Raw genomic sequence first — 18233 nt, 5'->3', positions numbered from 1 at the left:
TTCATGAACTGCTTATCCCTATCTTCTTGGACCACAGAGTGCAAGGTACTGACGTTTAAGTAATTCACTGGGAGCATAGCTGCCAGTTAGTTTCATGACAGTTCTGTTTTTTCAGTCAATGGTACAAAGGACGCTAGAACTTGTAGTTTTACCTGCTCATTCCAAATATTGGCCTGCAAGCCTCGGTACGCCTTGTTCTGTCTGCTGAAAACCCAGGAACTCATAGCAATGGGTCAGGATCATGGCCAGGCGCGTGATGGCGGTGAAGAGGCGGGCGTGGCTCAGTGGTGACATCATTGTTTATACATTTGCACGTGTGGGGTAGGCTGCGTCACCTTTCCATCAGACCTGCAGGGTGAGTCCTGTGAATGCGGTGCGTTCTGTGACGTTAAACAGGGCGTGTCTGCCTGGATTGGGACATCCACAGTCCATGGGGACTTGTTTTTGAAGTTTTGGGTGAGGAGAGGAGCGCGCAGGAGTTTTGGCTGCGGCCTCCAGCAGTCCAGCCGGCCCGATAGTTATCGTTTTCGGCAAGGGGTCAGTCAGTCAGCGAGGGTGCCGGTCATTACTGGTTGCCGGGAGCCGTGTCAGGTAGGCGCTGGTTATTGCAACATCCATGTTATGTACACATGAGGGCAGCGCTCTGTAAGTTTCAGTCACCCCTCCCCATATCCATGTTTATGTTTTTGTCCTAGTAAAACTTTGGAAACTTTCAGGGTCGTCCTCCTTTCCTACGTTTCCTTTCTTATATACTCCTCTCACATTCCCCAACGGTCCCATGTATCTTTTTACCTGCCCTCTTTCGGTCTTCTCCGCCCCTCTCTTCTCCCTTCCGTATATTTCCTAAGTTTGTATGACATCTCTCTGCCTTGCCTGTCAACTTCTCCCCGCCCCCCGTCAAGGCCCACCGTCTCCTCTTCTCATCCACACTCTCTACTTCTGTCTTTATCCATCTGAAGATAATCTGCGCTCCGAGATTCCCAAAAGCGCGAAGAGGCCAAGGAATTGGGGAACTATGTGAAATATATAAACAACCAATTCTCCCCGCCTTCTATTTCTCTATCTAAAATCTTTCCCACTTTTTCTTCATTTTCCTCCTTTCTCCCTTCGACCCTTTTTCTTCATGTCCATTTCTCCTGCCCGTTTCCTCCTTCTCTCGGTCTCCTGCTCGCTTTACATGTTTCAGTGTGACTGAGAACAAATGCGCCTTTCATCCGCTCATTGCTGAGTGGGTCGCTGCTTGCCGGCTGTGTTTGCTCCACGGAAATACTCCTGGACGTGCCCTTCTCATTCATTTGTAATGTGTTTTCTGCTCTCGTGGTCCAGCTGAGGTGCTCAAGGACTACTGAGGATGTAGTTGTCATTAACAAAGCAGGATTGGTGGTGCCAGGGCTCTAAGGAACAGACTTCAGGTGCCCACCTCACTCTGTGCCATCACATTGTTTCCAGTCCTAGACTTTCATAAGACAACCGAATGCCTTCTGGGTATTGTAGTTTCATTTTGCTAACTAATTGGACTAAAATATTTGATAGCTGTCATCTGTAAATAAAAAAGTCCAAGAGTGGAAACGCTGTCTGTGATGACATGGAGTGAGACGGCTGCCCTTAGCGTACTGCACATCATCTATGCCTTTTACTCCTCAACCAGTCGGGCAGTGTGACCCTTTTCCTTCGTTGCAATAGGACCCAAGGCACTCTATTGGCTTATCTAATATTCTCTTGCTCATCCTTGTCCCACTTTTTTTCAAGCAGTCTCCAAAAAGGGAAGCAGAGGTTTTCTCCATCACATTTTTGCTGACTGTTGTTTTTTCCTTCCTTATCCCATGTAGTTTTGCCTCTCTGCAAGTAGTTTTATTTATCATCTTTCTATCCCCTTCTCTGGTTACCAACCTTCTTTCCACTACAATTCCATCTCTCTTTCTGCAGTTTTGAACATGTGGTTTTCGTCTATTTATTTAATCATTCGTGAGTTTTTTTGTTTTAGTTACTCTCGTCTCTTGGCCGCTTCTACTTCGCAGTCTATTTTATAAGTCTCCTTTCTTCTTCTCGTTACGGCTTGACGCACCCTTCATGGCCTCTTTGCTACCTCACCATCCCTTTTGTCCACCTGTCCCTCCTGATTTTTTAATATATTACCAACCCTCCTATTATAGTTTCCTACATAACTTCTTTCACCCTTCACAATCCCATTTTGCCCTTTTTGTTTTCCTATATCCTCTTACCATCAGCTTCAATCCATTTTCCTTTATATCTCTTTTGCAGAACCAGACTGGCAGCGCACATTTTACATTCATGCATATGATTTTCTACTGCTAGGAAATAATGCTCCTAGATGGTGTGCTATGCTCTGAAGTATTGTGGTATTTCACTAGTTTCTGTTCAGTACTGCCAGTAAGGTATATGACATTTTAGTTGATTGATTTGCAAAATTGTGTTGTAGAATTAGCCATTGCATCCCTACTTTTTAGGACAGTATATTGGATGAGAATCCCCCCAAGCCCTACAAGAGAGGGATAATTAAACTCACAAGCTCTGTGCCATCTAGAAGTTTTATTTAAATGTTTTTTGTTTGTTACCTACTCTGCTCTATTACTATCAGACCATGCCCACACTTCAGGAACACCACTTGATCTCTCCCCCCCCCCCCAATCATTTAGAGCTTTCAGGAACTCTGATATAAAAAGGATTCATCTCTGCAGGCAGAAGTCAGAAGACGAAAACAAGGAAGCTTTTTTTTTTATTTCCTACAGGTATGTAGGTTAGAGGAATGCCACATTAAGGTTAGGGCAATGCCAAACTCACCCTCTCATTCCATTGTGGCCTAATGGCCAGTCACCCACTAGTGACACTCAGAGCATCCCATGTAGAGCAAGAGAAAGAGAGCACAAAGAAGGTCACTAAAACCCTTCCCCCTCCTTAGAACCACAACACTTTCTTGCAGAATAGTATGACCCGCCCAGTGCAGCACATCTGGCGTTCACAACCGTAGGAACGTGGTAAAAATAAAAACACCACAGAGTCACTGTTATCCAGGACAGTGAACCAAACGTAGAAGCCATTGGAATAATGAACCTGAACCTGACCATAGCTTCATGCAATTGCACAACTAGCGCAAGTCATTCTCCAGACTTGTTACCCAAACAACTCTGGCAACTTATCTGCTAACCAACCATTGAACAGTAGAGAAAGCTGATTGATAGATCTCAAATGCTGCAGAACCTCAAACATAAATGGTAGATTTCAAACTCTCCATAACCCCACACAAATATTTCAACCCCTACAATAAAGTATGGTGGTACCTCTAGCGAACTTCATAATCAGAGAAACAGGTGAACAGCTTAGGAATGGTGTTGGGATGGAGAAGTTTCCTGCATAACTCTGGAGCATGTGCAACCTGCCTGGTCATCCTCCCAAGTTTTGCAGGATTTTGACCCGTGTCTTGGCACACATGACTATCAATCATGTGTGCCCAATACTTTTCTGTGACATGGATTGCCACAGAGATCAGGGTTCTGTAGTCCAGAGGTGAACTCCATGTTTTCCCTCCCTAACGTGCATGACTTCCATCAGCTGCCTGGACTGTAGGGGACCAGCTGTAGTTTCTGCATAGGAGGGTCATTTAACACCCTTCCCTTCATTTTTAAAATTGATCTTTCAGTCCAGCACAAACAGGTCCTTCACTATTTTATGTGGGATATGGATGTTGCTTGTACATCACTGCTGAATGCAGAGGATGTGACTGGAGGATGTGTGTGGCACATGTGACCATAGTCACACTGGAATCCATTGTGTTTGTTCTACATCTGAGTGGTACTTAAGATGAAGATTTAGAGAGAGCCCCATACCGCAATGTGAATTGTAGAATTCTTCAAAGACATTCCAGAGATTCTTTGTAATGCATCAGGTCTTAAAGCATGGGGTAGAGGCAACAGGATCCCTTTGTAGCTGAGGGAGTTTCCCCTGCCTTCTCCTATCCCATTGTTCATTGGAACCCTCACAGGTTAAAAGGAAGTCAAATGGACATCCTCCCTTTCCTTTGCACCCTTGTTTTGGGTTTCACTTTATAAGAGACTCCCATCTCCACTTCCCCTTCCGGTTAGCACCTGACAACAATGGCTATGGCAGGACCAGTCTGAGTGGATTAAGCAAAAGGCAGAAGTCGCCCAGAACCAGAGCTGGTCTTAGAGCTACCTGTTAGAATACAAGTCTACTCTCTGGAACCTTAGCATAAAGACATTACAGAAATGTCATGCCAAGATTTCTTTACAAGCAAACTGATGTCTCTACTGTAGCGGCGTTGGAAAGTGTCCCTTTTTGACACGGTTACCTCCACTTTTTACCTGGTATCTAATGCAACTTTGACAGAAGTGCACTGGGTTCCTGCTAACCAGGTCCCGAGTGTCAGATCTCTTTCCCTAAAACTGTACAATTATTTTCCTAATTGGCAATACCTCTAGCACCCCTTGTAAGTCCCTAGTAAATGGTACCCCTGGTACCTAGGACAAGGAAACTAAGGAGGGTCTCTAAGAATTACAGCATGTATTTTGCCACCGTTAGGGACCCCTTAGCACCAACATGCAAACTGCCATTGCAGGCTGCGTGCCAGGGTGCAGAGAAAAGTGCAGACACAACATGGCACACCCCCTTTGTGTCATGCCTGTAGACACTGCATGCAGTATAGATATGACACCCCTACAGCAGTCCTTACAGCCTTATGGTGGTGTGCACTAAACTACATGCAAGGACATATCTGAATGAGCAGATATGCCCCTGTGATGTCTAAGTCGATTCTTAGATATTGCAAGTGAACAGGAAAGCCATTTTAAGTATATGTGCTCGACACTGGTGTTTACGAGTTCACCAGCTATTTGATGGCTTCTCTGAAACTAGAGATGTTTAATAGCAAATATCTTATATTATGAAGCCCACATTGTTTCCACTGATGGATTTATTAATGCAGGCACCCAGAGTGCACCTTAGAGGAGCCCCCTAAAAACCTACTGACTACTGTTGTGGTGATTGATTCGTGCATACCAGCCTGCCACCTCAAACGTTTCTGACCATCTGCAGGTGCGACCCTGCTCTCTGAGGGCAAAAACAGTGCCTGCTCTGGCCGTAGGTGTTGTCACTTCCTCCAAGCAGGCTAGCTAAAGTAATCAGCATATCAAGCCAGGAGGCTTCAAAGGCCTCTGCCGTCATTGATATGCAACCCAAGGCTTCCTAAGAGAGGGGAGGTGCCACCCCCTGACCTGGGCCCATTTGGCACCAGGACAGGTGGAAAAAAGATCTAGTTAGGAGGCGTGGCCTCCTCTCAGGGTAATGCCACCTCTAGGGTGGGCTACTTGATGTGGACACTACTTTTAGAATCCCACCATCCTGATTTTGGTGGAATTAGGCTCTCTGTGTTATGTTCATGCCCACTTTCCACAGGGAGTGGTCATATAGAGGGTGTATTAAAACCAAAAAGAGCCCAACTGTTAGTATGGACTAACCCTCCACAAGAATAAAGAAAACAGTAGGTTTTCTTATATAACCCTCACCCTACAGGGTTACCCCTTGGTGGCATGCTTCATCATCGGGTCTATCCTGTTCCACTGCGGAATGGGGTGTGCTGCGACCTATGCGTTACTTGGAAGCACTTTTTGATGTACATTAAATGATGTAAAAATTGTGAAAATAAATAGGAGGGGGGTCTTATGTGGACAGTGAGATTAAAAATACCTACCTAGTAGATAAAGTTCTTTTTATTCAGGCCTCTAGTCTGTATGGTTAAAAAGGGGGATGGTAGAAAGTATAGGTAATGATGTGCTTGCCTTTCTAGAAGGTCCTTCTATTTTTTTTACATCATTGAATATACACCAATAAGTGCTATCCGGTAACACATAGGTCGCAAATTAGACCCTATGGTTAAACGTTTATCAGTCCTGGAACGGTGTCTTTCCACCTTGAATTTGTCTTTCCAAGTAGACACTGAGGTAGTGGATGGAAGGCCCCTCGTTCCTTCTGTTCTTTCTGTCCCATCCACTCATCAACCTTAGCGAGCTATAGTATGCAGGTGCACAACAGTAGAAGCCATCCGGCCCAGTGCCAACTCCCACTGGAGTCAGTATCTCACATCACTCCCATTTATCGTCGCTCATCTTTATTAGCTACTTATCCACTACTACAGTCCATAAGATCGAATGAGGTTTGTCCTTATGCTAAGTATACTCATGGAGTAGCAGCATGTGTAACTGTTGCGGCCCTCTGCGAAGAGGCAAATAACCCTGGTAAAGAAGCATCCAACAGCTACTCATGACACTGAAATACTCTCCACTTACCACCGGAATCTACCCCTATTGTAATAGTTCTTGTTAACGTCCCAGAGCTCCCAGTGGGAGCTAAAGAAGACTTTGGTCAACTCAAGAACAAGGTGGTGCATTAGTTGAATCTTAATGCACCCCCCGGATCGAGGGTGGAAAACCAAGTCATCATGTTGAGGAGAATAGCCTGGGTAGGAAGGGCCACGAAGACGTGGAATGGTGACTGTAACGTTATTACCTTTAACAACCACTACATAGTAGAAAGAATACCATTCTAGATTTCGCAATCTACCAACATGGGACCCATTTCAACGATCAGGGCCCTCCCTTTGGGTTATTTTTATAGGCCACAGATCTACTAGCACCTTCCCGGAGCCAAGATTCCGCATGGACCTAATGCCTTAGACCGGGGGCCACGGCAGTTAGATGCATCTGGTATTGACACATTCAACAGGTTTACCCCATTGGTATCACTTGATTGTTGTGACTGCCTGCTAGCGTAAACCCTGATCCCAAAAACCTCTTGATTCAGTCACCTATTGGGCCCATAGGGCAGGCCACTCGGGCCACTTCTGAATGCAAATTCATCTCCTGGAACATCGCAGGATTGGCGAGCAAGTTCTATGATCCGAGCTTGATGCTCTTTATTAAAAAGTATGACGTAATTTGTCTGCAGGAAACGTGGACTATTGCTGATAATGTTTTCTTGGAGGGCTTTAAATCATTCTTTGTACCAGCTATACCGTCAAAGGCAAGTAGAGCCAAGGGTGGTTTGGTCAGTTTCGTATCCTTGGACATCTGTAGTAACTGTGTAGCAATCCCCATGGACTCTTTGACATTTTTCGACTGGGCTCCCTCTTGAGAAATATGAGTCTGAAAAAACAGAGCCACACTAATTTTGTGATTGCAGGAGACTTTAACATCCATTTGTGTGGGGCTCCGAGTCGAGGGGGTATTGATTACACAGGTTGTGCACAGCTTTTCGGCTTGCATAAGGAGCACACCTTACAGGGCGATTTACTGAATGCCATTGTATATGAGCACGATTTAATGTTCTATGAATAAGCTGTCCCCAGAGAACAATGATATTGATCCCATTTTCACTGGTAGAGGGTGTACATCGCTTATTGAATTTATCTTTGTTTCCACTCCCTTCTTTGCTTTTATATCAGACTTTTTATTCAGGAGAGTGAGTACATTGATCCTAATCCTGTGTGTATGTCTACTTGTTGGACCTGCGCCAATCAAATAAATAGGGGGAGTTAGGGGGTTGCTGTCAACCATGGATGGTGGGAGGAGACTGAAGTGGGTTCAGACTTCCCCGACAAGTTTTATGATTCGCTGCTTTCCCAGTGTTACAAGGAGTTTGCAACCTGTATAGACTGCTTGACTGAGCCACCAGATAACTTGGGGGATTTTAAGGCTATTTCAGGCACAATTGTGAGCTTATTAAAGGCCCGGGTGGCAAAGCTTCCCACTGCAGTTCTGCGATGGTATGATTCTGAATGCTCTCGAGCTTCCAAGAGCCTGAGAATAGCCCTTGGCACTAAACCTAGAGACCCCTCTATTGTTAAAGCCTGTCGTAAACATTCTAAAGTTGCTTTGGCCACCCGTAAATCTGCCCTAAAAGATGTAGTCTGGGCAAATCTTATAGATGCCAGCACTCTGACTAACAGCTCGAAGTTCTAGAGCATAATCAATAATCCCTTCTTGGCAGGAGATGCAACCAATCTCTTGGATTCGCACAACACGGAATACGAATGGGTAAGGCACTTTAAGGATATGTTTTTGTCCTCTTCTGCAGCGAAGGTAGATCTGTGTTTAGGCAAGGGAATTCCCCATGTAGCTTTTACACTAGAGGAAGTTAGGGAAGGTATAGCAGGGTTAACGAAGAAGGCACCGGGCCCTGACGGGATTCCTCCAGACCTTTATATCTCAAAGATGGACAGTTGGGCTCCCATTCTCACTGTGGTTATTATTGCCACAGCCATGTCCAGTTGTCTGGCCTCTTGGGCCCTATCTATAATTGTACTGGTCTTCAAAAAGGGAGTCCAGGATAATACAACTGCTATAGGCCTATTTCCCTACTTGACTTAGTGGTAAAGGTGGTAGGTAGGATCGTCCTCAATAGAATCTCTATTCGGGCAGAGGACAATAATATCATGTCTGATGCCCAATACGGGTTTTGTTCGGGTCGATCCACAGTGGATCAAATTTTAAATCTGTACCTGGTACTTAATAAGTACACTGTTGCACGTCCTGTCACTGTTTATTTAGTCTTTATGGATCTGTCCTCAGCTTTCAATCGGGTTAACAAATCTAAGCTCTGACAGATCATGTTGTCCCTAGGAGTTAGTCCGGACATTATATGTTTCCTGAGGGACTTACGCAGAGATACCAAGGCGGCTGTCCGATACACAAAGGATCTGAGACTCACCCGACAGTTCACAATAAAGAGAGGGGTTCGACAGGGGTGTATCTTGGCCCATTTCTTTTTCAACCTGTATATTAACAACTTGGAGCAAACTTTAGTGCAGTTGACATCTGATTGTCCACAAGTCGGTCCGCAGAGTCTGTCAGTACTATTGTATGTGATGATGACGCTGATGAGAGGTGATACCCCGAAACCGGTCCCAGGATGCTTGTTTCCCATCCAGGGAGGACCTGGCTTGGCAGTTCGGGCTGGACTGTTCCCATGGGGAGCAGGGTCAAGACTGATTTGCATATAGGTGGGTCCAACCTGGGGTGATGTGGCGAGCAAAATAGCAAGGGATTATACCCAAATCTGGATCTGGGGATGAGTATTTGTAAAAGTTTCAACACTCTGTCCATCTTTTTATTTTGTGATGTTGCTACATGAATACATCTCTGAACGTCGGGGCACCTTCAGGTCATGTCCTCCATATGATGCATATTCGACACACAACAGCTTTTGCCCACTACTTCCATGGATGTTTCCAGTAGTTGTATGAGATTTGGTGAATGGAAAAAACTCAACAAGAGTAGTTCTCGTGACTCATTGAGCCAGCTATGGTTGAGTTTTTCCTCCAAGAATGGCATTCACCATGCTGACGAACCCTACCTGGTAATTTTCTTCTTAGCAAAAAATCTGAAATCCATATCCCATTCATTTTATTTGCCCTCCTCTTTAAACTCTGTGCTGCGCTTTATAGGTGGTGTGAAGTCAACCTTGAGCCCTAATGTTTGCTGAAGTTTCTGAATCTTTTTGAACTTTTACCCCATTAAGCAATGAGTGAAGCTCTAGAGTATGGCCTTCTGTTAATGCTTACTCAGCAGGAGGAGTGTATCAAGGAAGTGTTAGACCCCTTTCAGGGGCCGCTGGAAAAACGGTGGTTGAGGTCATTTACCTCAGGTGTCTTGGGGTTTGTCATGCTGTGGCTGTCTACATTGGGCCAAGTACAACCCCCTCCTGAAGTTAACTCTTAGGGTAGCAAGTGCGAGCAACCACAGCCTTCTTATGAAGGTAGCATCAGGGTGCACCAGGTCAGAACTCACAAATCATTCGACAAACACAATAAAGTCAGTTTCCAGTGTAGTGCTTATCTTTTAAGAAAGAGAAAGTACTTGTAATCACATAGCAGCTTTGAATACTACACAATTCAGTTTGAGGTACAAGGCAGAGACCATAGGGATGCTTTTTAGGTCTCTCTCTCGAGACCTATTGTCGCCGAGATGCCTCTCAAGGGAGACAGACCGGGGCACGCGCAGCGATAGCGATTGGGGTCGGGGTCTGTGAATGCGCTTCTGAGACGCGCTTGCGCAGACGCACACACAGACACACGCGCGCGCACACACCCCACCGCTGCCGACCCCCCCTCACCGCCTCCGCGGCTGCCTAACGCGCGCGCACACACCTCGCCACCGCCGCCGCCCCCCTGTACAACAAGCACTATTGGCTCATCCATTGCCTTTAAATCATGCTCTATAGCCTGGGCATTGCAGACTTTGCCAATGATTTGTAGTCGTAAAGATGCTATCAATGTTTCATAATTAAATGTGTATATTAAATTTATCAGGAAGATGATACACGTTTTTCTCAGGTGAATGTGTATATTCCGAAGGTACTGGGTGGCAGTAAACGGGGAATGTTTTAATTGCACGTAAGTATTAAATGAATCTCGATGGTGGATCGCTATTAACTTTTTCTTTGTATATTCTAGTTGCAATTGAAAAGGAGTGTCACTTATTAACGTTATATAGACTGTTCATTTTGGTTGAGTTTATCTACCTCCTGCGACATCTTCGGGAATAGTATCTTATTACAAGTAAAATGCGAGGCGAGTAGGCGTTACTATTACTTAATTCTAGCTTGTTTTTGGATAGGCCGAATATTATGAAAATATGCATTTATATCCTGAGGTGGGAACCCCGGGATCTGACTCCAGGAAATGAATGGGCCGTTCAGACCGCCACAGTACTTCTTTAAGAGTCAGAAGGCAAGAGCTCCCCGAAATTGGGTAGAGTTTAACAATGAGCCCCTAGACCCTCGCTTTGCGGCCCATCGAGCTCCATTGACATTCTCCTCCTCACCACAAAAATCCAACATGGCCGTCAGACCTAGAAGAGCGCAGCCTAGCATTACACAATCCACAGGCCCCACCCACACCTACCGCTCCGGCTTGCCACTGGCTGCCTCCTTGACGTCCTCACTCTCGCATTGGCCGCACTGGCTGCCGCATACGAGCAGCAACGCCCGGGTCCCAGGATGTTCTGCCTTTCAGGTTTGTATGAGGCAACACATAAACATTTCCCAGGCAAGGCCCAGCCCCCTCCCGCGCCCGGAACATTGGGGGCTGATAGGGTATGTAGGTCCAAGGATGTACCACAACAGTGCCTGAATATGAGTTCAGCGTGAGGAGGGTTCATAACCAACAGCGTGATCTGATTTCGGAGTTATCGTCCTCTACTCACAACAGATGTCCCTAACATAGGGGCTCAACTGCTGAACCCCCTCCCTAGCTACATTATACATGCCATTAGACCTAATTCAGGCCAGACTCCCGGTTTTGTAAGTAAAAAAGGTTTTAATTTTGTCTGTATCCTGCCTGAAATTGCCCGATACAGTAAAAGTCAATGAGGAAAATACATTATTCCGAGTATTTCCTTAAAATGTTCCACTTTACTTTTCTGAAATGTTGACATCTATGCTACATCTATAGATGCCACATCGCCTGCCTAGCTGCTTCTCTTACCCCTGGTTAGTCACTACTCCACTATACAGACCCCACTCCCCCGCACGACCCTTGATCAGTCATCCCACCAGTGAAAGGATCCATACTTTTCTTCCTTGACTCCTACGGATGATGGGTGGTGCATCCTTACTATCATTGATGGCGATTTACCACCCGCCCTACCTTCTAAGAGCCCCTACCTTTGGTAGTCCGTACTTAAAAATCTTTCTGATTTACATTTAATAAAACACCTGTGCCTGGCTCGGGTCCCAACGCCATCCAAAATTACAAAATAACGTAGTAGCAAAACCACTAAATAGCTATCAACTGCTACTAAAATTAAGACGCATGAGCACCATGTCCACTTGCAAAGCTCTTTGTCAAACAGCTCATTCATTCCCCCAGTCGATTTCCTACTCTTGGCATGCAGCAGTCCGCTTCCCATTGGTTCAACCACGCCCCCTTTATAGCAAAATGCAAAAAAGACCAAGGAAAAACTATTTTCATGCTATGCCCCCTGAATCAGTTGAGCGCTTATTATACCACAGTATATTTTACCTACAATAACGTATTTTGCATGGGCAGACAAATTAAAAACATTTTAGAATTCTCTCACTGTAAGACTATCCCCACAGAAATCCAGGCACTGTTTCCCATCCACCGCCTTGCAATAGGGAAACCACATGATTTAATTTAGTTCTCGTCCCTTTCACCTCTTCTTTGTCATTAGGGGGGTGGTATCATGAGATGCTAGACATGCTTACTGTGGGTGCCCTGTTGCGGCGTACTTTGTCTCCGAAAACATTTATCTAGCATTCGACAGCAAGACAGGGCAAATCTATTGCATTAGACAGGGCAAGGGCCAGCAGTTGAGGATTGGAAATAACAGCGGGCGTGGTGCCTGCTGTCAGGAGAACGAAACACCATTAATTGTGAGGGCTGAGATGGTCGCTAGTGTTCCAGAAAAGGGTAGGTGGCTGCAAGCAACCTGTGAATTAGGGAGCGAGTAATAAAACCTGCCGGATCCTGATTATTCCTGCAGACCCGGTAGAATGACTGCGCCGAAAACAAGGTGTCGGAGCTACAGCACTCTTTAGCGAGTGGCGAGGCTGGGCCTCACCTTTCAAAGAGAAGCCTACACGGAAGCCAATCACCGAACCCCCAAAGTAGGACGGGGCCTCGTAATGTTAAAAAGCTGCTACTACATTTCTTACAAAGCGACAGAAAGTCTTGTAGCACAAACCAAGCGCGAGAGCGGACTGTTGTCGGTTCTCTATTATAGGTGATAAGTCGTGAGTTACACTCCGAACTAAAGTTATACTCCCTCCTCCACGCACCTTGCCATCGCTGAAGATATTCTGATGCCCTTGGGTAAGTGGTTGTCCCGGCAGAGGGCTGTTTTATGAAGTACAGTGCCATGGTGTGGGCGTGCCCCATTCTGTCTGATGCCTCACGTGTTCTCTTGGCAGTGCAGCAGCCCTATCACCAGCGGGTGGGGTATTGGGAAATTTATGTCTGCCCTCCTTTGCATCTATTTTCACTTTTCCACAAATGTACTCCTTTATTTAGCACCTCTTCCGGATGGGGAAGCAGAGGAGGAGTTAGCAGTTACAACCCCGAAGCATAGTAGGGAGACTGTGTCCACAATCCTCTGTTTTCCGCAAGGCTACCTGGACTTTTCTAGAGCTCTGTGCAGCCTAAGGGGGTGTGGCGGGATCTGCACTTGAAACAAGGCGTTCTTCCTGCTTTTCAACACCTTTAACTCGCACATTTCCTTCCTACAGCACTATTTCTAGCTGTGGGGTCGAAAGGGATCTTCGCCCCACTGCAGCCCGCTAAGGGAGTCTGGAGGAGCTGGCACCCAAATGCGGAAGGTCCCTTTCACCCTCCTAAAATATCATTTTCTGTTTCCTCCACCTTGCACTCACTTGCTGTTGGTCTGCCCGTCTCTGGTGATGCTCTTCACCCCCTCCGCTGCTGCTTCCGCTGCCCCGGACCCTCCATGCTTCTTTCCTTGGGTTTGTTTTGTTTATGTCCTACCTGACGGGTTCCCGGAAAGCGCGTTACTCCCCCTGGTCACGTGTGACTCTACAGTCCAATTGCAAGACCCCGGCAGCAGGCGTGGGCCAATCACTAGCCGCCTGCTACATGGGCAGCCAATAGCAGCCCCCTTGCTCGGATGTCCAATGCGTGCTTTGGGAAGAGACTGGGAGCAGATCACAAGCTCTGCAAGTTTTTTTATTCCACATTTTTCAATAATTATTCGCTAAAGGCAACATAAGAAGCTATTCTGTTTTTTTTAGGTCGAGCCTGGCGTTAGCGCGCTGCTTCGCTCCGGCGAGATCTATAGTCGCTGAGATGCCTCTCAAGGGAGACAGACCGGGGCACGCGCAGAGTGTTGTGATGCCTTGCCCTCCAAGTGCGTTCATTAGTGAGACAGGGCGGGTGCACGCGCACAGACTGGGTGACTGTTGCGCGCACGCCGTGTTGTCAGCCCATCCCCGGGGACCGTCGGCGCACCCCCTTTCCCACTCTCCATCCCTTCGGCTGCGCGCGCCCCCGCTCCTCCTCTCCATCCACGGAGCCCGAGAGGAGAGCGAGCAGGAGCCAGAGAGACGGTGGCAGGAGTAGGAGGCCGCCGCGGGGGCAGGACACAAGAGCCCGAGGAGCGCGAGCCCCAGCCCACCGGAACACAGCTGCATGCAGGTGCCCCGCACTCCGCCACCCCCTGCAGCCGGTTAATGGCCCGGGGCTGCCCCCGCCTGGTAGCGGCGTGGCGCCTGGGACCCCCGACACCCTGGGTTGGACTCCAGAGGACCCGCCACCCCCGCCCGGACTCCCAGCAGCGGCCACGATGAGGTGAGGAGCCGCCGGTCACCAAGGAGATGCCGCGCTGCGCCGCTATATTTAGGCTTCCATTGAAGAAAAAAAAACCTGACTGTATTCCTCGTTTTAACGCTGCGTGCAGGTGGACCCCTCGCCCCCACTGCTGGTAGCAGTGCACTGGTTAATTTAACTTTGTATAATGAATCGCCCGCCACCCGCAGGCCCTGCATCAGGGTTTCTTTTTCATATGTACCTGGTTGAAGGGCAAATACAATGAAGGTGCGGTGCGTGAAAGTGGGAGTAAATGCACTGGGTGTGGGTGCTGGTAGTGTTTCTGGTTAATGAGGGGGTTCTTATAGTAACTTAAACCTAATATGGAAAAACACAGCTTATGCTGCCTCCACCCCTGCCAGGCAGCCACCACACCTGATCACTTGCCTTACCCTTTGCTTTCCAGTAGGTTCAACGCATGTGTTTTGTGACATTGTATTTCCCATATCTATGCTGATGGCTTTTCTGTATGTCTCAGCTTGGCATTTCCCAACTGTTCAAGGGGGCGTATTGTAGAAGGGGACATTGCCCACCACTAGAGTAGCCACAGTTTAGGGTTTTGTATATACCCCCAGCTAGATACCTTGCTGAGAACTGGGAAGAAGGAGACAGGGCGGGTGCATGCGCACAGGCAGACTGGGTGAGTGTTGCGCGCACGCCGTGGCGAGTCTTTCGCTCATGGCATCTCTTGCACGCGCTGTTTTCTACAGGGCCGTGGAGTAGGGGTCCAGCTGCATGTCCTGTAACTGGCACTTCAGCTTCATCCAGAGAACGAGAGGACCATCCCCCGCACGCCCAGCTAGATTCCTCACCAAGGCAGGTTATTTGTGCCTTTCTGCCCTCTGCTCCTCTCGCCTTTTGTGCCCTTCTGCGCCACTCTTTTTTGTGCCTTTGTGCCCTCTGTTCCACTCGTTTTTCCCTCTTTTTTTGTGCCTTTCTGCCCTCTGCTCCTCTCGTTTTTTCTGCCCTCTGTTCCACTCGTTTTTTTGTGCCCTTCTGCCCTCTGTGCCACTCGTTTTTCCCTCGTGTTTTGTGCCTTTCTGTCCTCTGTTCCTCTCGTTTTTTTTGTGCCCCTCGTTTTTTTTCCCTTTTGTGCCCCTTTTGCCCTCTGTCCCACTGGTTTCCCCGCCGCTGTGGACCCCTTCCAACACTACATATTCACCAAAGGATTGTGTGTGTGTGGCTCGGTGTGTGGCTCTTTTGTGCCCTTCTGCCCTCTGTGCCACTCGTTTTTGTGCCTTTCTGCCCTCTGTGCCACTCGTTTTTCCCTCTTTTTTTTGTGTGCATTTCTGTCCTCTGTTCCACTCGTTTGCCCTCTTTTTTTGTTCCTTTCTGCCCTCTGCTCCTCTCGTTTTTGTGCCCTTCTGCCCTCTGTTCCACTCGTTTTTTTGTGCCTTTCTGCCCTCTGCTCCTCTCGTCTTTTGTGCCCTTCTGCCCTCTGTGCCACTCTTTTTTTGTGCCTTTCTGTCCTCTGTTCCACTCGTTTCCCTCTTTTTTTTGTGCCTTTCTGCCCTCTGCTCCTCTCGTTGTTTGTGCCCTCTGTTCCACTCGTTTTTTTGTGCCCTTCTGCCCTCTGTGCCACTCGTTTTTCCTCGTTTTTTGTGCCTTTCTGCCCTCTGTTCCTCTCGTTTTTCTGTGCCCTTCTGCGCCACTCGTTTTTTTCCCTTTTGTGCCCCTTTTGCCCTCTGTCCCACTCGTTTCCCCGCCGCTGTGCCCCCTGTGGACCCCTTCCAACACTACATATTCACCAAAGGGGGGTGGGGTGTGTGTGTGTGTGTGTGTGTGTGTGTGTGTGTGTGTAAATGCAATAGGTCTCGCCTTTGCGAGAGCTAAAGCTATTGGCATTGTAAATGACTATGCCATTTATTTATCTGTTTTCAAAACCAACCCATAAATAAAAAAGTTTGTTATTTACAATACCAATAGCTCCAACTTATGCAAAAGGCGAGACCATTGCATTGTAAATGCTTGTGATAACCCAGTTTTGGACTTTTTACTGTGGGTGAATCACACTACTTGTGTCTAACCCACTGTAATCACACAGTAAATGGACTGTGCGTGTTTCCCGCCAGTGTTCCCCTTTTAAGATAAGGCTGCTGCAACACGGCTAGTGTAAGGGGCACTTGACTGGCACTCATAGGTAAAGTCAGTATGATTTACTGTTCCATCTGCAGTTACACTTTATTATACACATAGGGGGAATTGTGCCTTACAGAGTAGTTTTGTTTCCCTTTGGCCTACAAAGTCCAGCAAGATATCAAATGGGGTCAAAAGAGTGCGCCCAGTTCAAATATGCAAGTCCCCAGAAGATATATGTACATCTTATGGGTCCTCCAGAATTTCATATTTCTCTGGCTCAGCTCAGGATTATAGCCCAGGCATTTTGCCACCCTGCTGGGCCAAGTTAATTACATTGCTCACCTGCAGAGTGCACAAAGGCCTCCCCACATAACATTTTCAGTGTCTCTACAGCACATTAACAGTGCTTCCCTCAGCTCCTAAGGAGGAAGGGGTGGGTAAGAAAATCTGTGTCTGTTAATTAGCTGTCACACTGTACCAGGGCTGGGATAGCCCCTGCCTACTGAAACAAGCATTTGCAATGCAATAGGTCTCGCAGTTATGTGAGTTTAAGCTATTGGCATTGTAAATTACAATGCCTTTTATTTAGGTTTTTAAAAAGAAAACAAAAATAAAAGGCATTGTTATTTGCAATGCCAATAGCTCAAACTTGCGTCAATGCGAGACCTATTGAATTGTAAATGCTTGTTCCTTGTGCCTTCTACATCCGCTGGGTCCCCCTTCTGTACTAAACCCACCCCGAGAAACCCACTCCCCAATGACTGGCCCACTTAGTAGTGTTGGCAAAGGCATGAATCAGGCACAAACGTAGTCTCTAATGTCCGGCCACAAGTCATATCCATTCTCAGTCCACTTTGTTTTCAAGCTTTACCCCTAAGTGATCTAGTGGATTTGCAGCAGTTCATAGTGGTCTCTCTGCAGCATATCTGGCTCTTCAGAGTTCTTCCCATAGGTGTGCTGTATTGAGCTAGAACAACCTCACTTGCTGTCACATAAGCCAGGCATGGCTGCATCTTTGAGTGCACAGCGACCCGGCCCAGTCTTTGTGGTGCAGCAGTCCAAGCTTATGGAGCGCAGAGGACGGCATGAGCAAGCCAATGTCGTACCATTGCTGCCTGAGTGAGCAGATGCGGTGCAGCAGTTGCATCCCTGCCTGCACCGAAAAGGAAGCTGTACCCCTAGTTGGGTGAATGTCACATTCAACAGTTGCAGAACTAACCATGTCATCTAGGCAGTTGCAGGCTGATTAGGCTGAGGAAGCAATTGCACACAGTGGTCCCTATCAAGACCGGTTATGAGATTTCAGGGGAAACCTCTATGGCAAGGGTCGCTCTTATCTCGCTCTCAGCACTTCCTCTGGACACACAGGCAGTTTCCTACTGGACAGTCTTTCCTCATGCAGGGACAGGCACACTCCTTTCCTCTCTCAGTACGCAGGCTTCTAGGCACTCTGTCAGAACCTTAGCTCCTCCAGCAGAAAGTGCAGACTTCAGGTGATGTGCCCTTACTTCTGAGAGACCGGCTTTCTGACAGATACCAGCCCTAGTCACACAATTATAGTACTCGTTAGAGCATCCTCTTCCTTGGTCTTGAAGTACTTTAAACTGGTACAAAGTGGGGATGTTTGGGTCCCACTTTTATACACATTTTCTAGACAGGGGATGTGGAGCTGCGTCTTTCTCAGGCTGCACTGCAGGCACAGCCTTTTTTTGTGTAGAGTGATGCTTCTCACAGCAGGTAGCACAAGAACTATATCCAAACTAGAGCGTTGATAACACAAACA

General features: G+C 47.2%; 1 protein-coding gene across 1 annotated transcript in view; it reads left to right on the top strand.

Moving 5' to 3' along the window:
• Positions 1-334: 334 nt before the first annotated feature.
• Positions 335-18233, top strand: part of LOC146776314 (IST1 homolog) — a 159104-nt gene continuing 141205 nt past the window's right edge. Inside the window, exon 1 of the mRNA XM_085639972.1 lies at positions 335-591. The gene's annotated coding sequence lies outside the window, so the exon portion shown is untranslated. The remainder of the gene's footprint in view (positions 592-18233) is intronic.

This window comes from Triturus cristatus, chromosome 12 (assembly GCF_964204655.1).
Source record: "Triturus cristatus chromosome 12, aTriCri1.1, whole genome shotgun sequence".
Classification (NCBI taxonomy): Eukaryota; Metazoa; Chordata; class Amphibia; order Caudata; family Salamandridae; genus Triturus; species Triturus cristatus.
This window is presented reverse-complemented; position numbering and strand designations above follow the sequence as displayed.